Source organism: Argentina silus (assembly GCF_951799395.1).
Source record: "Argentina silus genome assembly, chromosome: 18".
Lineage (NCBI taxonomy): Eukaryota > Metazoa > Chordata > Actinopteri > Argentiniformes > Argentinidae > Argentina > Argentina silus.
In genome coordinates, this window is record NC_139672.1 from 15,371,659 (window position 1) to 15,394,899 (window position 23,241).

Genomic DNA, 23,241 nt, shown 5'->3' on the forward strand with positions numbered 1-23,241 from the left:
TTCATGTCGGATTTTTACATCTGACCTTCGACCTACAATTCACATACCATCACATATAGTAAACTTTAATGTGCAGACAAGGAAACCAAAGCAAAGTGATTTTGCGTATGGCTTTTTAAATGATGTGTATTGACTGTGAACGTATGAGCCGGCGGGGGTTGCGATGAGATTATGGTATAAGCATTCACACAGCCATACAGACAGTACACGGCCTTATGCAGTCCACACACGGACCTGTCAATCATCTCCTGATTGTAAAGCAGAGCTGAATGCCAAAGAGCCCTTAATTAATCCGACTAGATTAATCACAGATGGATACTTACGGAATGTCACCTAGTGGCTAGACTTAAAGTGGAGACGGGGGACGTGGACTCGGGGGTGGGGGTGGGTGGTGGTGGTGGTGGTGGTGGTGGGGGTGTGTGTGTGTGTGTTGGGGGGGGGGGGGGGGGGGTATAAGGGCCCGATTCCAAACTGAATATATCTGATGCTGGCTTGCAGGCTTTGCCGTTGGCGTGCTCCATCAGAGCGGCCTAATGTTACCCATTAAAAGGAAATTAGGAGGCCCACGTGACCGCTCTCTCTCTTGATCTGCCCGCCCGCGACTCCGGTCTTAAGTTACCCGCTTTAGTTCGAGACTTCAAAGCCACGTCGTCGTCGAGGAGCGGGCGCAGAATGAATCCTTAATTGGGAACAGGATCGATCGGGAACGCCGGGAACGCCGAAAACATTAAGTGGAACAGAGAACAACGGGGTGGCAGCCAGAACCCCAGAACCCACCAACTAAGGCTTTGGGTCGGGGGGGGGGGGGGGGGGTTATTTCTGTTTTTCTTTTCTTTTTTTTTTTTTTTTTTATTGGTCATGATTTCATTTCACAAGCGGTAGGGTCTCTAAAGTGACACATTGGAAATCGTTTTTTTGGCGAAAACCAGATGTGGCTGTGCCGCCATGGCAACGGTGGGCCCCCACGTAGGATTACCACGGCGTCTGACACAGTAGCTGAGTGGCGAGCAGCGCTGCGGTGTGATTAATGTAGCATGTTCCTACGGTGTCCTGTTGTTACTAAAAACAGTAGTAATAACACGTTAATAACACAGTCATGACATAATCCACACACAGGAGGTGTGAGAGCAGAAGAGGAGAGAAACGGAGAGAAAAAGACAGAGAAGAGAGGAGAGGAGGAGAGAAGAGACTAAAACTACAACTCGACCCTAACCCCTAACCCTAACTCTAACCCTAACCCTAACCCTAACCTAACCCTAACCCTAACCCCTAACCTTAACCCTAACCCTAATCTTAACCCTAACCCTAACCCCTAACCCTAACCCCTAACCCTAACCCTAACCCCTAACCCTAATCTTAACCCTAACCCTAATCTTAACCCTAACCCTAACCCCTAACCCTAACCCTAACCCCTAACCCTAATCTTAACCCTAACCCTAACCCTATCACGAACAAATTCGTGATATATTGACAAACATGCAAACACTTCTCAGGACACAATGTTCAATGAAGGTGCATGACATGCATGACAGAGCTTCAATTACAGAAATCCTGCAACCTGGGGAAGGAATCCAGGCTGTAGGCCTGTTCTCAGTCAGGCTAAACAGCTAAAACCAGCGAGATCAAAAGTGGTGTGTGTGTGTGTGTGTGTGTGTGTGTGTGTGTGTGTGTGTGTGTGTGTGTGTTCCTTGTTTATTTCTGCACATTAAGGCATTGATATCCTGCCAGATACTATCAGTGGTGTGAATTAGAGGCCATCATGGCCACAGAAAAATATGGTTTCTCTTTTCTCTTTTTCAGAATGACATTAGAACAAAGAGCACAGTTGTGTGTGTGTGTGAACAGTTCTTCCTAGGACAGGCTAACTGTCAGTGGCCAAATCCTCGCCTACACAGGGTGGGGTCTCCAGGATGACTCATATATACACACACACACACACACACACACACACACACACACACAAGCGTACACACACACAGTTCACATAACTTCCTCTGCAGTGAGATACAGGTGAAAGTGTGCGTGCATGTGTGTGTGTGTGCGTGCATGTGTGTGGGTGTGTGTGTGTGCGTGCGTGTGTGTGTGTGTGTGGGTCTGGCTGTCTGGCTGTCTCCAGTCACAGATAGGGAGTGTGCAGACCGCCTTTGTTTTCACATGTCGTCCGGGCAACGTGCCAGTTCAAATAACACTGTTTTATAGTTTGTTTCTAGAACCCTCCTTTGTCAGACAGCCTTGACATTCACAACACAAAAGGACTGTCAGTTGTTTAACATTATTTTAGTTCAATACCCAGATATTCTGAAAAGCAAATAGGATTACCATTGTATATGTTCCTAAACATATACTTTTTTTTCACCCAGTGTCATGAACGCCTTTTCAGAAACGACTTCTCAACTTGACAACAGGCTTAAAGTGAGAGTTGGGTTTTTTTGTGTGTTTTTTTTTTTAAAGAGAATCTCGATAACTGAGTTGTACACGTCAGGTTTCCTTTGGTCTATAGGAAGAGGGATATGTCAATGAATATGAATCACCGGGGGGGGGGGGGGGGTGGGGGGGGAATATTAATGCTAATCTGATTGATTTGATACCGCAAACAATGTTCCCTAGCAACATAACATGAGGCTGTACATAGAAACGAATGGACAAACAAAGGAACAGGGGAGAGGTTGTCACGTGACAGTCCAGGGACTCTTCTATTAGCATCGCCAGTCGTTAGTGAAGGATCAGTCCTGGGGGGGGAAATGGACGTGTTGAATGGATGTCGCCTTACCCATGTGAATGCTATTATAGAACAGACCCCCAAATAAGAGAAAGATCGTCCATTTTGAAATGTGAGCAGGGATACTTGACCCTCTTCACACACACATGCACGCACGTGTGCGTACACACACACACACACACACACACGTGTTTCCTTCAGTTCATGTCCACTTTAGTGCAACAGTATGACTCCCAAAAATGTAAAACTAAAAACAAAAAAGGAAATACTTGTTTGTAAACTACAAACCGCTCGTCTGACATGGTGGAGTTACACACAATTACAGATAAGAAGCGAAAGACGACGGATACTCTCATAGGGAATGAGATCAAGCGACATTTCAAACACAACAAATATTGCGGTAAATAGTGTGTTTCCTTCGCCTGCGGAGAAGCATGTGTGCTGTATGAGGACGGGTTGAACGGGGTCCGCCATGACCACCCAAATAGGAAAGAGGTACAGCTGTTTGTCATCACCAGGGGATATAGGGAGCTCTCAATTTTAAGCCTTTGTGCCTACTCATATGAATGTATACACACACACACACACACAAACACACACACGCGCGCGCACTTTCACATACACACACACACACACAAACATAGTACGCATATATACATACACACACACACACACACACACACGTACGCGTGCATGCACACACACAAACACACACACACACAGTATCTCTTTAAACCAGTGTTTAAATCCAGGGCCCACCTTCCACCTACTAAATCTTCAAAAATAGAGCCTTGACTAAATCAAAATAAACATCCTGAAATTACCACTATCCTACTACGCTGTCACCGTTTTCATTTCAAAAACATGACCTACTGCTTGGTTATTTGAGGGTTCAAGGCGAGTAGAAAACAGCAGTTTCCTCCCTCTCTCTCTCTCTCTCTCTCTCTCTCTCTGTCTCTCTCTCTCTCTCTCTCTCTCCCTCCCTCCCTCCCTCCCTCTCTCTCTCTCTCTCTGGTGTTATTTAAGGAAAACGACGAAAACGTCCTCTGCGCACCGCCGCAGCCCTGAGTTCTGGGTGTGGTTTTCAAAGTCTAACTTCTGTGAATGAGGCAGAGCCCCCTCTCTCTCTCTCTGCCTCCGACTCAGTTCCCTGACTAGCTGACTGGGGAGGCCAGGGGGAGAGGAGGAGCAATACTAGTTTGGATGTTGAGCACACGTTGAGCGTGGCGGAGTTGAGAAGAAGATCTAAGGAGCAACATGTAGTTGTTGATCCACTTTCTACTCTCCTTCTCTCCCTCTGGTCTTTGTGTGTTCTGCGGTACTGGGATCACCTCACTGTTGGCTTGTAAAGACATTGGGGCCTCAAAACTCGAATCTCGAATGAAAGTCGACGGTACTTTTGTGTGAGTAAGAGAGAGTTTTTTTTTTACTCAATCTGTTAAAACATTTTTGTTCGAAATTGGTTGAAATGTAATGTGAAATTGTTTGAGCGGGATCTAGGAGATGCATACAGTAATTTGAAGATGTGTTATGCAGTGAAGTTGTGATTTGATATTTAATGTTATAGCTTCGACTAGGTTTTGGAAAGTGATTTGTGTGTCCAGCATGTGTAATGCACTTTTGGTTCCCACCTGTGGCCCTACAGCATATCCACGATGGGAATGAATGAAAAAACATTTTCTGTACTTTTTGTATATTTTTAACGTTGCAACTTTAAAAAAATAAATAATAATATATATATATATATATATGCCTGGCAAAGGCTTATACTATATAAAGTCATTGAGCTGTATAGCTTCCCGAAATACATGCGTATTCCATATGCTTCGGCCTAAGGAGGGAGACAATGCGAACATATTATATTGAAGATTAAAAATGTTGCTGCAAAATCAAGACAGAAAGACTGTGGACCTTTTGTTTTGTTTTGTGCAAAATGTAGGTCTCAATTTATATTGGATGAAAACAAAAATCTTTTGTTATGTTTAAGTCTAAAATATCAACAGGAAAAATACAAACCGCCAAAGATCGTAAAAATTGAGGCCTACGGCCCCATTGTTTATGTATGAGCCACGTTATCGTTTTATTCAGCCATTCTACCAGTTGCTTATTCATATTTTATAATGGAATTACAGTATGTTTGACGGCTGTTTATGCAGGATAAGACAGCACCATTTGTTTATTTTCTATTTGACAATGGCCTGGAAGTTCCAAGAGCCACATGATGTTGAAACGCATTGCGGGCTAAATTGAAATGATATCTGCAAGAAAATGCACGCACGACTAATTTTCCCTGCAGACATTTATATACAGTACGCTTTATTTTGTTGAAGTCGCCAAATGACTTGATTCGTCCTTGACAAACAAATGGTCGAAAGTTAAGAAATTAAGAAACAGTTTATCGAACGTTCTCAGTGGAGTACAGAGTTATAGATGGTTGCATACAAGGAGGCTGCATACATTTTCCACTGAAGTGTTTGTGTGTAACATAATCCTTTTATTTATGACCCCAAATTGATTTTAATTCAGACGTTCCTGGCCGCATCTAACATTACAGTATAGCCAGACTCAGAATTATATGTGTTTACATAAATGTAAACATTTCCTGGATCAGAGCTCATTTGGCTCCTGTTCAATATGAATCAATTAGGAGACTAGAAATAAACAACTGTAGCACAGAATCCAGAAGAAACCAGAACGAATGTGAAACCCAGGCAAGCTATGTGGCTGGTCTAGCTCTCCCGCTCTCTCTCACTCTCTCTCTCTGTCTCCGTCTCTCTCTCTCTCTCCGTCTCTCTCTCTCTCTCTCTCTCTCGCTCTCTCCGTCTCCCCCCCCTTCTCTCTCTCTCTCTCTCCTCTGGTCTGAGTGTTGGCTCGAGGAGAGGAAGCAGGCAGTCTTTTCCACCTGACATCACTCAGTGATTAGAGCTATCCATACAGAGGGTCCCTGTGCAGCTATCCGGCCAGTTGGCTTCTGCAGCACTTCTGGGCTTCTTCAGCTTAACATGGTGCATCTCACCGATGCTCCACAGCTACGCCACAGCCAAAGAAATACACCTGACGGAAGCAAAAGGGCACGAGAGGCCGTGCTTTTACCGTGAATAAAGTCACGGCTGAGGGGCGTTGTCAGGCCAAGCGGACACAAGCGCTTAGGCCCGACGCGAGGCAGAGAGAATTGTGACAAGAGCACGGTGCTTTAAGTATTTTTTACAATTATTTTCTACATTGTAGATTAATATTGAAGACATCAAAACTATGAAGGAACACAAAAAAGTGTTAAACAAACCAGAATATGTTTTATATTTTAGATTCTTAAAAGTAGCCACCTTTTGCTTTGATGACAGCTTTGCACACTCTTGGCAAGGTGTGTCCACACTTTTGACTGGTACTGTAGTTCTCAAAACAATCACTCCATTGTAAAGGTAACGTGATAAACACAATTTGCGCGGGATATTACTGCTGGTAATGTATGGTAAACAGGACAAATGTGTCATAGCTGTTACTTTATCAAGGAATAAAGCACAATGCTTGTTCTGATCAAACTGTTGTATAATTACAGTTAAAATATAGACTGACTATATTCTGTGCAGCACAAAAAGAAAATAATTTTATGAATGAAATAATGGAAAAGTTAATTGTTGTTAATTGTTGTGCTGAATTTATGAGCCTGTGTGTGTAGGTGGCAGGTGGAACATAGACTAATCATTATTTTATGAGCCTAGCTTTTGTGTCAAGTTGAAATACTAAAGCATAAATCTTTATCTTATATATTTATATTTGAAGGATAAAAACATTTACGAATAATCAAATGATTTATCAACCAAATGAAAACGACTAATTATGAAACATTACATCCATTATTGAGAATAATGTAAACCAGGGGAGGCTGGTGGAGGTAGAAATCGGAGGACGGGCTCATTATAATGCATGGAACAGAATAAGAAATGATATCAAACACGCGTTGATACCATTCCTCATTCCGTTCCATGCATTACAATGAGCCCGTCCTCCGATTTCTACCTCCACCAGCCTCCACTAATGTAAACACTATCTAACCCAAAGCAAGTATATTTTTCACTCTTAACATCCTGGTAATACTTGCTTCCAAAGACTCTTTTTAAACATTTTCCAGTAAGCAATTTAGAGGTATGTTAGGGGGGAAAATAGCAAGGGAGAGAGAGAGAGTGAGAGAGAGAGAGAGAGAGAGTGAGAGAGAGGGAGAGGGAGGGAGAGAGAGAGAGAGAGAGAGAGAGAGAGAGAGAGTGAGAGAGTGAGTGAGTAAGAATGAACGTGGACAGAGTTCAGGGAGGGGTAGGAAAAGAGAGAGTACTCTAGGCGTGCGAAAAGAAGAAGAAGAAGAAGAAAATAAAGATGAAAGGGTAATTATCGAGGAGCAATGAGTGTGAGAGGTTTTGTTCTCTGCGAGACTTGTTTACAGGAAGTCTCCTAGGGCCCAGCAGATGGGTGCATTCACTGGACCAACTTTTATTGCATTTTTCCAACCCTCATAAAGTCCCCCGAATTCTGCCTACCTTCGTTTTAACGTGTGAGAAAAAGCATGATAGCTGCTACTTGTCTCATTCAGCCTCACAGGAGCGGTTAACAGCGGGGCGGTTGACGTGTTCGTCAAGTTCACTGGCTACAACCGCTGTCGTTTTGGTTTTTAGAAGTGATTCTCTTGAGTTCTGAAATGTGCGCGTGTCTACCGAGGTGGCCAACGTGAGCCGACTGTACTTTGTTGTGTTCCAGGCTATTTGTGAGGCCTTGTATTTGGCTTTATCCAATCAAGGAAGCCGTTAACGTTCGCTCCGTCTTGTCATGCACCCAACACCCAATCGGCATTGAGCCTGAGCCCACCTCCTTTTCTTTTATGACGTCCTAAGACCCCAGACAGCTCCAGTCACCGAGCGGTAATCTCCCCCCCCTCAGGCCACTTTACTCCGGCTGCCTTTTTCAGCGACGTCGCTAGTTAAAAGGCCTGTTTGGTTTCAAGCAGCCAAAGCATTCGTTTGGTCAGAGGCACTGGTTTGATTCAAGTTTGAGTGTCCCCGGAGTGCCCTCCTTCTTTAAAGCCCTGAACGCATTCACATGGTCGGGTCCATGTAGAGAAGGAAATAAAGTTAAGGGTTATTTGGCTTCCAGGCTCCTGAGGCGGAGGGCCTGTGAGATGTTTAGTGGCTAGAGAGGTTCTGGGGAAGTAATTTGGCGAAGTCAGCTAACCGCCGATGTAATTACGTTTTGTTTACTCCTTCCGCACGCAAATGTAAACCATCCTCAGCAGTTTTGCAGTAAATACCTTTAAGGATTGTTTTAGTCTTTGTTTCTGCTCATGATCCAGGGCACTAACAGATATTGACAGTGATTCGTGTCACTGTTGCCGAGCACTGTTCTGTACACCTTGACATGAAAACAAGTTAATCACGAAATGGTTTGTGGCATGTACACATAATTAGATTAAACCCTTCTTTGTTTTTGTTTCATTTTGCTCCGTAACCTGCATGGGAATTCGATAACATTTTGCTGACACAACATCCACTCCAGTAAGCGTTTTCCAGTTGCAAGTCATTTAAAAATGTGTTTGTTATTACCAGGTTTCCTAATGTCATTTTGAAATCTCACATATTTCAAATGGGATAAAGTACCATAATGGGTCGTGACCATTGATTTGCATGCACATAGTCTACAGCTAAATGAATCACCAAGGCCCGGCCTTCTGGAGCCACTTAGTCACAGATGAGGAGAAAATCCTCTTAGAAAATATCAAATGCAATTCCTTTTGGTTAATTACTGGTTATAGCCGCATGAATATAAATACGGTAGGCTAATAAAAGGGAGCGTGTATAAAATCAACAGAGAATATTTTTTCTAAGTTCACGTTTGAATTACGTCTTTCAATCACCATTTAATCACCGTCACGGTAATTGCTATAAGGTGGATTATTTCGAAGTGTGATACATTAAGTGGCAGTAAAAATGAAGTACTTAGTGTAGCAGAATGGTTCTTAAAAGCTGAATCTCTTTGCCATTTATGCTTGACGACATAGAGCTAATCTGACAGTTGGTGATTTTCTGGTCGGGTGAGACAGGGCCATCGTCGGCTGTTTGAATCTCTCTCTCTCTCTCTCTCTCTCTCTCTCTCTCTCTCTCTCTCTCCCTCCTCTTTCTCTCTCTCTCTCTCTCTCTCTTTCTCTCTCTCTCTCTCTCTGACGTTTATCATCAGTGTCTGCCTGTGCGTCATGGGTTCCTCAGAGGGGTATGACCCCCACCCACCACCATGCCTAAATCCCCCGCTCCCTGCGTCCCTGCCTCCCTCTGTGGCCCTCTCTGTCTGGGCACACAGTCAACATTATCTGCAGCATCAGCCCAGGAAACCCGCCCACAGTTTCCCCGTATGCAATGGCCTCCTTTGTCCACTCCCGTGCTTCCTGCCCCGCCGAGGACACGGAATGGCGTCTGAGCTCAGGCCAGACCAATCACATGTGCTTGAACCCACGCCAAACCAATCACGTGTGGTAGTGTGTGCCCCTCTGGCTCTGGTCTGGCCGATCCCCCCCCCCAGAAACGCTCTGTCCGTCTGTCCGTCTAGCCAGAACAGCTGAGAGAAGCTGAGCCTGTGAAAATCAGGGTAATCACAGGAAAAGAGCTGTAGGCCTCTGGCACACACACACACCCACACATACGCGCACAGGCACACACACACATACACACACACCACACACACACACGCACACATACACACCACACACACACACACACATAAAAAAAAAAATGCCAACTAGGAGACGGATTTGAACTTGGAACTCCATGATTGTCTGGCAGGGCTGCGGCACATCAAGCCCAATCTCCGGCGTCGAGGGCTGAGTTAACGTTCCCGAGAGAAGAGCCAATACCCCGGCTCTGTAACAGAAGTGATTTGGAACCAGCTACTGCAGCTCTCGACATGTCGAAAGCATCAATTTGGAAGGCGGGTGGAGCTCGCGGGAAAAAGGCCGTTTTTCTCATGGTTTTATAACTGATATTTGGCGCAACGTCACGGCACTCCGAGACATACGGCGTTGTCAGCCATTAGAGTCAGCGAGGCGGCAAAGTGACGGCTTCGTTTACCTGGATGACCCCGCGATTGTTACACGTGTCAAAAAAGATAGTGAGAGTGGCAGGTTAGTGAGAGAGTGAGAGTGACAGGTTAGGGTTAGAGACTGTATTTAAAGACCGTATTTCCCCACTCCATTGTCTATCGAACACTCAGCTTGTTATGATTTACATCTCTTTATGAGGAATATTGCAATTTTCTCAATCCTTTTCTTACAATATTTGAGATATAGAATCAGTCCTTTTGTGTTTTGGATTGTAATTAATCTAATCTTCCTCCGACTCAGCCTGTACTGTACTTACTGCTATTACACAAAGTGATGTGAAGAGGAGTATGTGTGCGTGGGCGTGTGTGTGTGTGTGTGTGGGCGTGTGCATGCGTGTGTGTGTGTGTATGTGTGTGTATGCGAGTGTGTGTGTGTGCGGGCGTGTGCATGCGTGTGTGCGTGTATGTGTGTGGGCGTGTGCATGCGTGTGTGCGTGTGCGTGCGGGTGTGTGGGTATATGTGTGTGTGTGTGTGTGCTTGCGTGTATGTGTGTGCGTATGTGTGGGCGTGGGAGTGTGCGTGCGGGTGTGTGGGTATGTGTGTGTGTGTGTGTGTCTAAAAGCTGGTAGAACGGTTATGTACATTTGCGTCATTCGTTGGCATGATTGACAAATAAACAACAGTACGGTGGATGACGCACAATAATTATGACCAATGCAAGACAACTAGCCGCTTTTCAAATTGAACATGATTTCTTTCAGCAGGAGAAAAATGACAGTCGTTATCCTGAACGCCCTGCTAGGCTCAACTGATTGAGGCCTGGGTGAAGGAACCACACAATTCAAATGAAAACAGAATTCTCCATCTCACCCATTACGACTATTAGACAGTTATGGCCAACCATGGTCACACACACACCAAACACACACACATACACCCCAAACACACACACACACACACACACACACACACACACACACACACACACACACACACAGCTCCAGCCGAGGGGCTGTAAACGATACAGGAAGATCAGTGTTTATTCTGTCTTGGCCCCTCTTGTTTCCTGCTCCAGAACTCTACGATGGTGGAATAAATATTTTGAAAGCTAGGCCGTGTTTTGCCCCCTAACTTCTGCCTTTGGACAGCGACTGCTTATCCCATGCTCCTGCCGGACCAGGAGAGGTTCTCCGACGTTCTGAGCTCTGTGTGAGAACTAGGCCAAAGCTATAGTCCCAGTCTGTCATCAGAAATAGCACTGGACATCATGCATCTCAGATCCAAGTAGATGATAGCATGTATTTGGGTTGGCTTTTCTGTCACGTAACAGGAATTATTGCGTGATCTTTCAAAAGGCCCCCAAAAAAGTTGATTTTCCAGGGAATCGTCCGCAAGTCCGGTCATCATTCTTTTTATATACTCTGTGTACTCTTCGGTGTGGAAAGGGCAGTGACAAAGTGCAGATGAGGTGAATGAACGGTGCTAATGCTAACACAAGCTGATATTTGATACGTGTGGCCCAGACATGTTGACAGTTGGATAATAACCGGCCCAACTAACTACCCCCAGTCCCAGGGTCTCCTACTATCTAAACAGGCATATAGAGATCCAGTCCAATGTGTTTGCTCAGGTGCATCAGTTAATGTGCTCCCCCCCCCCTTCCTCCCCTCCTCCCCTTCCTCCCTTCCTCCCCTCCTCCCCTCCTCTCTTCCTCTTCTAGGACTGCTCCCACACACAGGACTGGTCAAGAGACAGGAAGGGGGAGGAGTTTGCGGGGGTGGGAGGCGGGGGGGGGGGGGGCTCTGTGAGTGTGTTTCCTCTAATTGCAGGGTGATGATGAGCAGGCTTGTGCTTACACCGACACCTGCTGTCGGACGTATTCCTGTTTCTCTGCTGCTAATTTCCTACCACTGAAGGGTGAACAAATCTGAAGTGTGTCTTTCTTTCTCTCTCTGCCTTTCTCTATATCGCTTTATTTATTCGGTTTCTATTCCCCCCTTCACTCCCTGCCGCCCCCCCCCCCCCCCCCCCCCCGCACCCCCCTCCCCCCTACGCCCACCACGGGGCGGCTGGAGGGATTCATTCGGTTTCTGTTCCCTCTCCACTCCCCACCCCCCTCCCCCTTCCCCCCTCACCCCTCACCCCTCACCCCTACGCCCACCATGGGGCGGCTGGAGGGATTCCTGGCAGAGTGATTTGCTGTTATATCATATAAAATCACATTGCCAGGGATTTCCAACCAGCTGCATGCCATCCACTTCAACGCCACCGCCGCCCAGCCCCATTCCTGGCACAGCGATGGCCGTCCCGATCTTAACCGCCACAGGCTCCTGGCATGAGCAGAGGAGACACACCTCACTGTAACTCTGTAGATCTCAGTCAGCGTGTAGGCAATGGCCTTCTCTCAACGTGTTTTAAACACCACATTGGCATTCTCTACTACAAGTTTGGAAGCTTCTTTAACGCCTAAACAGGGTTTTGTTTGGTTGGTTTCAACACCCCTCTAATACGATATAACAGTATTAAACAGCAGTGGATCCCATCCATCATTCCATTCCGTGCATTACCATGAGCCCGTCCTCTGATTTCTATCTCCACCAGCCTCCCCTGTTATACAGGCATTGGATAAACCTAGGAGAATACCCTAAAGCCATTTACTTCAAAACATCTTCACCACAGAGACCCTCGTACTGATCAGTATCTGAAAGCCCTTACTTTTTGGCCCACAGAAGACCAAAGCAGATCGAAATAACTGTAAAACATTCTCCAGAAATCTGTGGATACACCAGAAGAAGAAGAATAAGGAGGAGGAGGAGGAGGAGGAGGAGGGGGAGGAGGAGGAGGACATCTGGATGTTTCGTGAGGTGCAGGGCTTAGCTCACTTTGTGAACAGATCTGAGAAAGCCTGTGTTCACAGTGGCTAAGTTCCGCTCCTCGGAAGCCCTCTCTACCTCTCTCACTCACTCTCTCTCTCTCTACCTCTCTCTCTCTCTACCTCTCTCACTCTCTCTCTCTCCCTCTCTCTCTGACTCTCTCTCTCTCTCCCTCTCTCTCTCTCTCTACCTCTCTCACTCTCTCTCTCTCCCTCTCTCTCTGACTCTCTCTCTCTCTCTACCTCACTCTCTCTCTCTCTCTCTCTCTCTCTCACTCTCTCTCTCCCTCTTTCTCTCTCTCTACCTCACTCTCTCTCTCTCTCTCTCTCTCTCACTCTCTCTCTCCCTCTCTCTACCTCTCTCTCTCTCTCTCTCTCATCAGCACTCACATGATGGACGGACATAAAAACACACTTGTCAATGGAGGGGCATAAAAACACACTCATTGAGCTGGTGGGCAGGCAGGCTGACAGGCAAGTGGACAGGCAGAAAGACAGGCAGACAGACAGGCAGAAAGACAGGCAGACAGACAGGCAGAAAGACAGGCAGGCAAACAGGCAGACAAGCGGGCACACAAGCAGACGGACAGACAGGCAGGCAAACAGGCAGATAAGCGGGCAGACAGGCAGGCAGACAAGCGGGCAGGCAGACAGACAGGTAGGCAGGCAGACAGGCGGGCAGGCAGACAGGCAGGCACAGTAGTCGATGAGTGCATTTCTAAATTGCTCTTGAACCCAGAATGATTGAAACACACTTAACTGCGCGGTGTCTTGGCTGTCAGGTGTGTCTGAGTGGATTTATTTCACCGCAGCCAATATTAGAATGTGCAATGTGTTTGTAATTATATTCAAACAATAACCCTCTCACACTCTCCAACCTAAAAATAGCTTAATGGTGTCACCTTAATTGATTCTCTTGTAAAACAATGTGATGGTGTACAGCGTTTGCTTACTGTAGCTATAGTCCACACACAACATTGCTCATATACTAGTATGGTACATCATAACTGTACATATATAATACCTGGTAACTGCTCTCACTGCTGAGTGCCACTCTGTTCTGATGTTATTCACAACATGTTATAGAAACATCTGCTGCAGCCTCACAGACGTACGCTTTGAAAGGCGTAATCATGATAATTGCTGTACTTGTTTGTTGGAACGGCAGATGCCAAATGCAGCTCTCGGAAAACAGCCTCGACAGTAGGCTATGTGATGTCTGGCCAAACGGGCAGCAGTCACAACAGCGTCCACCTCTTGGGAGTCCACCCCCTGGTGGTGAGACTGGAGAACTGCGGCCGGAGAACGTGGCTGGGCTCAACCTCCCGTGCCTACTGGGCTGATAACAGTCTGATGTCACAAGCACTGGCTCAGTTCAGCAGGAACCGGAGTTACGCTCTCTAAAGTCAACAAGCTGCAAGCAAACGTACTCCCCTCACTATGCAATCATCGCAATCAACAGAACAGAGCGAGGTTGTTGCGTGTGTCAGTGTCACTTGATAGTGTTTGTTTGATTGTTTGTTTATCTGAATCAATAAAGAAAAGATGTTCGCAAAAAAAATAAAAAAACAGACAGAGAAATCAGCAATCAAGAAAGAGGAAGAAAAAGGAGAAGAAATCGTTCACCTAGGTTCCACCCTTTCCTGGAGGAATACTGCTTCTGTCATTTGTCTTCTTAATAGATTACAGTTGCAGACTTTTTCCAGATGTCTTTGCTACAGGATCATGAGGAGAAGATCTCTTTTAAAGTATTGAATGTGTTTTTATGTTAGAGAAATGTCTACATAGAGAAGGGATGAATCAGGTTCGGTAATTCATGAGGTGGCGTATCATTCAGAAAATAACTCAAAATGAAATGTGCCTTTTTTTTGTCTGTGTAAGAAAGATGAGAAAGATCTAAAAGAAAATAAGAACAAACTTTTTTTTTGGTCTCACTGTCATGAGAATAAATAAATCCTGCGTAATAAAAACCTGTCGTGCTCTTTGCTTCTCAAAAGGTTATTATGGCTACGACATCTGAAAGGCCCATCATTAGAAAATAAGTTGAGACATATGCAGATATGCCTTTATTTATTCAAGATGATGAAGCCTAATGGGATGAGCGTTCTCATGCAAAGGAGACATAATGGCTTCCCTCGGCACGATGACACACGAAGAAGCTTGTTTGGTTTTTACGGTGGGTGGTTAGATTCATTGCAGCTGCCTAGGCTCCGCAGTTACATAACGTCAGTCCTGAGGTGGGCCGCTTGCGTGTGACGGGATCATCTTCGACTCCCGCTCGGAGAAGGAGCAAGGGGACAAAACAGTTGTTTCTTTGTTCTTTCTAATCATGCTGTGGGCGAGAAAATGTTTCTCTGTCTTTAAAATACACTTTGAAAGCAAGCCAATGAGAACTCCCCTCCTGTCATTATTACCATAGTAACCATTGTTGTGACAGTGCCCTTTAAAAGTAGACTCAGGAATATGACATCATCGTACTCAGCGGGGAGAGTTCATGCCCGCAGACAGACATCGACAATAACAATAGCATAACAACAATAACATACTTCTACTCTACCAAGTCTGCTCTTATTGCTTCATTCTAATGTATGACCTCGCGAGTGTGAATTCTGTTGTTGTTGTTGTTGTTGTTGTTGTTGATGTTGTCTGTAAGCAGGAAGTTGCTCCCTCGTCTGTGCTGATGTCATGTTGCTGAGTCTACCTTTAAGGACATTGCCACATAAACATACAGCATGTTATCCTAGAGCAGTTAGGCCTACTTCCAAGATGAACACTTCAGAAACCATGTCAAAGTCAATGCTACCGGGGTGCTTAGTGGCGTAGCACACATAATCGCAAGGTTCCTGGTTCGATTCCGACCCTCGACATATCTTGCATGTCATCCCTCCTCTCTCTCTCACCCATCCTTCCTGTCAATCTCTACTGTCTCTGTCCCAATAAAGCAGAAATGCCCTAAAAATATATTTAAAAAAAACAAAAAACACTGGGCTTGTTGAAGACCTAATTGATGCTGTCACTGTTGACCTCTGAGCTCTAAGCTGTCACGTTCAGTTATCGCAGAGCAGCTCCTGTCAGTCATGTGAAGATAAGTTAATATACAATTTCGACATTCTGCCTCCAGGAGATATTTCTGAAGATTACTGTACACCCTTTATCACATGGCTGCTGGATGGAAGACATGTTGACATGGCTGGCCATGTAAAATACGAGCAAAAAAAGGAGGCAATGTTGGAGTGAAAATGATTTCATGAATTGATGCTCAAAGGCATCCATGGTTGTGTGCAGTTTTTCTTGTCTGTATATGTTTCATATATATACATTAGATTTAATCACACACACTATTATTCAGGCAGTCACTAGACAATCTGCACAGTCCAGTGAACATGGAGTACATGTACTGAAACAGTGTGGGGTGGGTGGAGGTAGAAATCGGAGGACGGGCTCATTGTATTGCATGGAACGGAACACATATGTTTGATACTATTCCTCATTCCATTCCATGCTAATAGTTAGCCTGACTGCTACCTCCACTAGCCTCAGCTGCCCTACACACAGATCACAGGTCACAGGTCATTTTGCATTCTTCCCTTTTATGGTTAAGGTTCTGGTGTTTGATAGCATTCTGACACCACACGTGTGTTTGATACCATTCCTAATTCCGTTCCATGCATCACAATGAGCCCGTCCTCCGATTCCGGCCTCCACCAGCCTCCAGTCGATGGATCATTTGGAAAAGATAAGACATTTCAGCAACATGAAAAAAATTACTTATTAAAACATGACCGGGGGGGGGGGGGGGGGGGGGGGGGCGGTGTTTCAAAGCCGACAGGGTGGGTTTGATGCTGTGGCCAGTAAACTGTATTAATAATGTAGGAACAAAGAAATGATGCTACAAATCAAGCATTGGATGTATAGAATAACTGTGGGAGCCGTGTATGTACACGGCTCTCAGTACGATCTCGGACATGTTTTATTCTGTGTGATTGATGACGACAGGGTATAGATCTTATCTGGTCTCCTCAGGTCTTAATGCTGGTGCAGAATATACTTTCCTACAGAGTTATACAAACACTAGAATGAGCGTCTGGGCTACAGAAACACATCCACGGGGGCCGCCATATTGGTCAGGAGTTCATTCCATGCATCTTATGTGCCTCTACTGGCGTTAGTTACGGCAATCAAACAATATAACTAATGACCTATAACTGTTTCTTAACGGTTTATAAAGGATTTATATCATTTAGAAATGTGTTAAAATATATTTTTTATAAAGGGCACCTTTTTTACTTATAAAAGTAAAATGTAAAAAAAAATAATAATAATAATAATATATATATATATATATATATATATATATATATATATATATATATATATATATATATATATATAAAATGGATTGGAATGTACACCTGACCAACATAGCTGCTATTCTCGGGGCATTCCAGAATGTGTTTATGTGTTTATGACAATATGATAATCCTGGTGTTCGTGACCCACTAATCCAGGTGTAATTACCGTGTCTCAGACATGTTGCTGTGTAAATAGCGAAGACATGCAGCTACACATCTCACCTAGACATATAGGATTATAGAAGACTTCTGAGAGGTAGGTAACATGACCCAATGTAGGTACATGAGATGCCATGCAATTATCTCTATTTCTATTGCTCTGTCTCTGTCTGTCTCTCTCTCTCTCTCTCTCTCTGTCTATTTTTCTCTCTCTCTGTCTGTCTCCTCTCTCTCTGTCTCTCTCTCTCTCTCTCTCTCTCTCTCTCTCTCTCTCTCTCTCTGTGTCTCTCCCTGCCCCCCTCTCTCTCTCTCTCTAAACTCTTCCGTTCAGATTCACTCAAACAATTCTTGTTTTTCTTTCATCTTTTTGGTCATTGAAAGAGTGTCCCACTGCTACATACACCTCAAACAGTCCAGTATTGTATTGACAGTCCAGTCCATATATATATATACAGTTAGGTCCATATATATTTGGACTCTTACACAATTTATTTGTTATTTTAGCTGTTTACAAAACATAATAAAGTTACAGTTATAACAGACTTAAAGTGCAGACTCTCATCTTTAATTTGAGGGTATTCACATCCAAATTGGAGGAAGGGTTTAGGAATTACAGCTCTTTAATATGTAGCCCCCTCTTTTTCAAGGGACCAAAAGTAATTGGACAATTGACTCAAAAGCTGTTTAATGGACAGGTGTGGGATATTCCTTTGTTATTTCTTTATCAATTAAGCAGGTAAAAGGTCTGAGTTGATTCCAAGTGTGGTATTTGCATTTGGAAGCTATTGCTGTGAACGCACAACATGTGGTCAAAGGAGCTCTCAATGCAAGTGAACTGTGTCACTGTCCAAATATTTCCGGACCAAACTGTGTATATATATGATATTATTGAGTCATTTTGGATGAAGCATCATCATATATTTGGTCCCACCCTTCCTCCACCTTCCTCTCTCCACTCATCCATCATCAGAACCAGGGTGGAGGTAGAAAATCGGAGGATTTGTGTTTGACACAATGTCTCATTCCATCCCATGCATTACACTGAGCCTGTCCTCTGTCTTCTTCCTCCCATCAATCATCAGGACATGGGGTTGAACAGCAACACAGCCAAACAATCTGTTCCTGGCCCCAGGGAAGGAGCCTATCCAAGTGTTGAACCAAGGAAAAGAGGGAGGGAGGAAGGGGAGGGAGGGAGGGAGGGAGGGAGGGGAGGGAGGGGAGGGGAGGTTCCCATCAAATGAAAACCCAAGAGGAAAACTAATATCATCTGTTGAGTGATCAGGTTTGTCATCAATCTGTTATTTAATGTTTTTTGAGTCACAAAGCCTATGTATGTGGACAAGGTGGTTTAGTGGGGGACTGTGGTTCTAGTTTCTCTAAATCGGGTCTGGGCTTTATTAAAGGTATAGTTCACTCTAAAATCCAATTTCTGTTATTGTACCTTCACTCCTGTCAATATACCTAGACACTTTAAAAGTCATTATCCTGGTTAGCAACTCGTACTTTCCACATTTTATTTTATTTTAATGTGACCTATCCCTTTAAGATGATGATGGTTCTTGACAGGTGCAGTTTTCATTGACTCTTTTTACCTTCTGTTTGTTCAAGATATTTGCCTCAAGCTTGACATGTAGGGGCATATTCTGATACTCTGCTAAGTCTGTAGGTCAAATACGACAACGTTTGAGATTTGAAAGAACTGACAGAAAGTTATGGGTAATAATTGTGACCTACTTGAACTACTGTACCATCTCTCAATTTTCCCTTCTGGAATGTCTTGTCTTCAGCAGGTATTCTCAAACATGGGCAGGAATTCATTCCAGTAATTGTCAATTATTTCGATAATTGTATGCTAACAATGAATTCCTACTTTGCAAGTGTGTAGTGTGTAGTGTGTAGTGTGTAGTGTATCATGTGTAGTGTGTAGTGTGTAGTGGATTATGTGTAGTGTGTAGTGGATTATGTGTAGTGTGTAGTGTGTAGTGGATTATGTGTAGTGTGTAGTGTATCATGTGTAGTGTGTAGTGTGTAGTGTGTAGTGTGTAGTGGATTATGTGTAGTGTGTAGTGTGTAGTGTGTAGTGGATCATGTGTAGTGTGTAGTGTGTAGTGGATTATGTGTAGTGTGTAGTGTGTAGTGGATTATGTGTAGTGTGTAGTGTGTAGTGTGTAGTGTGTAGTGGATTATGTGTAGTGTGTAGTGTGTAGTGTGTAGTGTGTAGTGTGCCCCCACCAATTAATAGAGGTTAGGCAGCTTTATAGGCCACACACACACACACACACACACACACACACACACACACACACACACACACACACACACACACACACACACACACACACACACACACACACACACACACACAGAGAGAGAGAGAGAGCATACAATACAGAACAGCAATGAAAGAACAAACCTTGTCTTTCATGGTCACAAAAGTGCACTAAAAAGAGATTATGATGCATAGCGCTCTCCGAAAGAGGCTACCTCCGGTGTGTCCTGACATCAATGAAAACACAGTGACGCTGAGCAGAACCCTTTGGTTTTTATGCTGTATTATTCATATTGTTGAAGAAGCTTTTTCATGGCACCATGTCGTTAAAGAAAGCTTGTCCTATAGTAGCTGGCTGGGGATTAAGCTCTTTAAAGACACATCAGTGAGTCCTAAGAACATGGGCTGTTTTTATTCAAAGGGCTTAAACAGCTTATTCATGGTGATGCTCATTTGTCTCTTTCTCTCTTCTCTCACTCTCTATCTCTCTCTGTGTCTCTGTCTCTCTCTCTCTCTCTCTCTCTCTCTCTTCTCTCTCTCTCTCTCTCTCTCTGTCTCTCTCTGTGTCTCTATCTCTCTCTGTGTCTCTGTCTCTCTCTCTCTCTCTCTCTCTTCTCTCTCTCTCTCTCTCTCTCTTCTCTCTCTCTCTCTCTCTTCTCTCGCTCTCTCTCTCTTCTCTCTCTCTCTTCTCTCGCTCTCTCTCTCTTCTCTCTCTCTCTCTCTCTCTCTCTGTGTCTCTGTCTCTCTCACTCTTCTCTCTCTCTCTCTCTTCTCTCTCTCTCAGGTCTTTATTATTCCACCTTTCCCTGTGTGAAGATAGACATCTTAAATCCTGTCATCTCTCTTCATGGTAATGCTCTCTTCTCTCTCTCTCTCTCTCTCTCTCTCTCTCTCTCTCTCTCTCTCTCTCTCTCTCTCTCTCTCTCTCCTATTCCAACCTCAGCAAGCACGTACAATTGAACCTAAGCCAGTCAGTGCTTTCTCACTGTGAAGGTCAAATCAATAACATTCTCTTCTAACCAGTGGGACACAAATCTCAAATGGAAGAAGATTGCTTCTGCCTAAGAACTCATTCTATGTCATTCTTCTTGGGTTTTTGTTGGTTCACAGAGAGGAGAATTCATCTCACACTGATATACATATATACGCTTTTCTACTGAAAAAGACTGAACACAAGGCCTATATTTGAAATAAATGAGCACATTTATTTTTAAAATTGATTTCATGCCTCTAGTCACTGGTGATGAAGTTAGGGGTGTGATTTGAAGATTTCCCTACGGGTGTGGTCACTTCTCAGGAAGTCATCCCTGCCCTGTGCATGACTAAGAAGGACTGAGTGACTCACACACACACACACACACACACACACACACACACACGCGCGCGCGCGCATACACACACACACCACGCATGGCATGCTGGGAAAGGAACGCGCGCACACACACATGCACACACACGCACACGCACACGCACCACGCATGGCGAGCTTGGAAGGGAACAACACAGCCGACCCTGTGAGTGTGACCACACATCTCTGGTGTGACTGCAGCATTCCGTGACTGAGCTGAACCCCTGGCACATCCCTCCAGACTCCCCACGCTCACACAGCCCACAGCCATCTCGGCTTCCATAATAGAAAACAGCAATATCGCATGCCAAATGTGTGTCTCTGACTTATAATATAATAATATATTTGGTGTGGGTGTGGGCGTGGGCGTGGGTGTCTGTGTGTGTCTGTCAGTGTGTGTGTGTGTGTGTGTGTCAGTGTCTGTGTGTGTGTGTGTGGGGGGGGGGGGCATGCCATACTGTGCCGTACTAACCATAATTGTATGAAGATGATATCATGCTCCAGCGTAAAGTTCACACACACACACACACACACACACACACACACGTGGGCGCGAGCACGCACACACACACACACACACACACACACACACACACACACACACACACACACAGATCTAGGATCAGGGAACCCTTCTGACGTGTGTTTAATACCATTCCTCATTCCGTTCCATGCATTACAATGAGCCCGTCCCCTGATTTCCACCTCCACCAGCCTCCCCTGGTCTAGGGGCAACTCTTTATGAATACAGTACGCTCTCTCCAAGTCAAGTTCCAGACATGGAATGTTGTGGTTTTCTGACAATAAAAATGATCCTTTAATAAATTTGGGATTTGCATGCAATTTCTTTATGGGACACATTTGCCATTAAATCACCTGCACTGAGTCAGTTTACCATGTCATCACAGCTCATTGAAATAAACATTGTGTTCCTTTATTTATTGCAGTGAAGGGTTCATCCAGCTGAAAAAAACTCTTTCCATATGGTCCCCATCCTGCCTCCCAGATGTTTCTAGATTCTCCTGCAGGCAACTTGCATTTAGGCTGTATTGCTGTTACTCATCTCTTGCCTTTTCATGAGTTTTCCACATCAATCCTAAACAGTTTAAAACAACAACAACAACAACAACAACAACAACAACAACAACAACAACAACAACAACAACATTTTACTCAGAGCTTCCTGTCACATGTAGGAAACTCGGCTACTCCACATATCCATGTTGTCTTGTGAACCAACGAGTCAAACTTGGCCTTCACTAAGCCAATAGAAAGATCGGTGAAAACGGACGGTGCATAGCCATTAGCTTTACTTTGCATCAGTCATCTCCCTCAGCACTTTTCTGATTCTGAGCTACGCCTCGCAGGCGTGTGATGCGCTGAAATCAAATAATAAACCATATTTTACCCAGCAAATTCACTCCCACTAAGGCCAGGTTTGAGTCGTTGCTATCCCAGGTTAATCCAGATGTAGTGAGGGTGATTTGGAATCACGCTCTCGTTATGAGGAAGCTCTGGCGCACAGACAAGTAAACCCACATGTCACCCTCAAACTGTTTGAGATGACTTATATGATGATATCATGTAGGCTACTCCATAAAGGTCAGAATGGGAATAGAACTGGCAATATGAATATGATGGACGGAGAGAAATACTGCAGACTGTTAGACACCGAGGTAGAAATCGGAGGACAGAATGTGGAATGCATGGGATGGAATGAAGAGTCGAAGGAGGGGGTCATTGTAATACATGGAATGGAATGAGGAATGGTATCAAATCACACATATTTGATACTATTCCTAATTAACATTCCATGCGTTACAATGAGTCCGTTCTCCGATTTCCACCTCCACCAGTGTCCACAGACACCAACATGGACTATACTTCAAATGGTTTTGAAATTGGATTGTGAAGACAAAGCTCCAGATGTAAGTATTACACTGCCACACTGTGGATATGTATGACATTGCAACCTTATTTAAATCAAAACTTATTTTAAAAAGGGAAACGCATGCACAATGTTGAAACTGCATAGGCTACTTATAATCAATAACCTATTCATCATTTCATATATCAATATTGAAAATAGTTTTATTTTTTCTGCATTTCTTTTTTTTGGGGCCTTTTTGACCAGTGTGTATATTTTATAGTTTCAAGTTCAATAAGCTCTAAAAAAAAAAAAAAAGATTTCTTTCGATCTGTTGTGTTTTGATTGGTCAGGTTTCTCATATCCGTGATTGATTGATTGATTGATTAACTCTCGACCAATGACTGTTCTCATTCACCTATTTCTACCCTCCTCTTCCGCCGACGCAGCAGCGTTCAAACCTTTGGGCGGTTAGTGAGCCTCAGTGTAGCTGGTAGCCAGCTAGCATAGCATAGCCAGCCAGCTAGCGTTGACACAACTTTTAAAACTTGACACTTTTTAAACTTGACTTGACTTTTCATAG

General features: G+C 44.3%; 1 long non-coding RNA gene across 1 annotated transcript; it reads left to right on the forward strand.

Moving 5' to 3' along the window:
- The first annotated feature begins 3,897 nt into the window (after positions 1 to 3,897).
- LOC310819031 lies at positions 3,898 to 18,350 on the forward strand. Its single transcript, XR_014554747.1, has 3 exons — positions 3,898 to 4,122; positions 17,172 to 17,271; positions 18,257 to 18,350. It is a non-coding gene; the product is annotated as an uncharacterized lncRNA (long non-coding RNA).
- Positions 18,351 to 23,241: the final 4,891 nt, after the last annotated feature.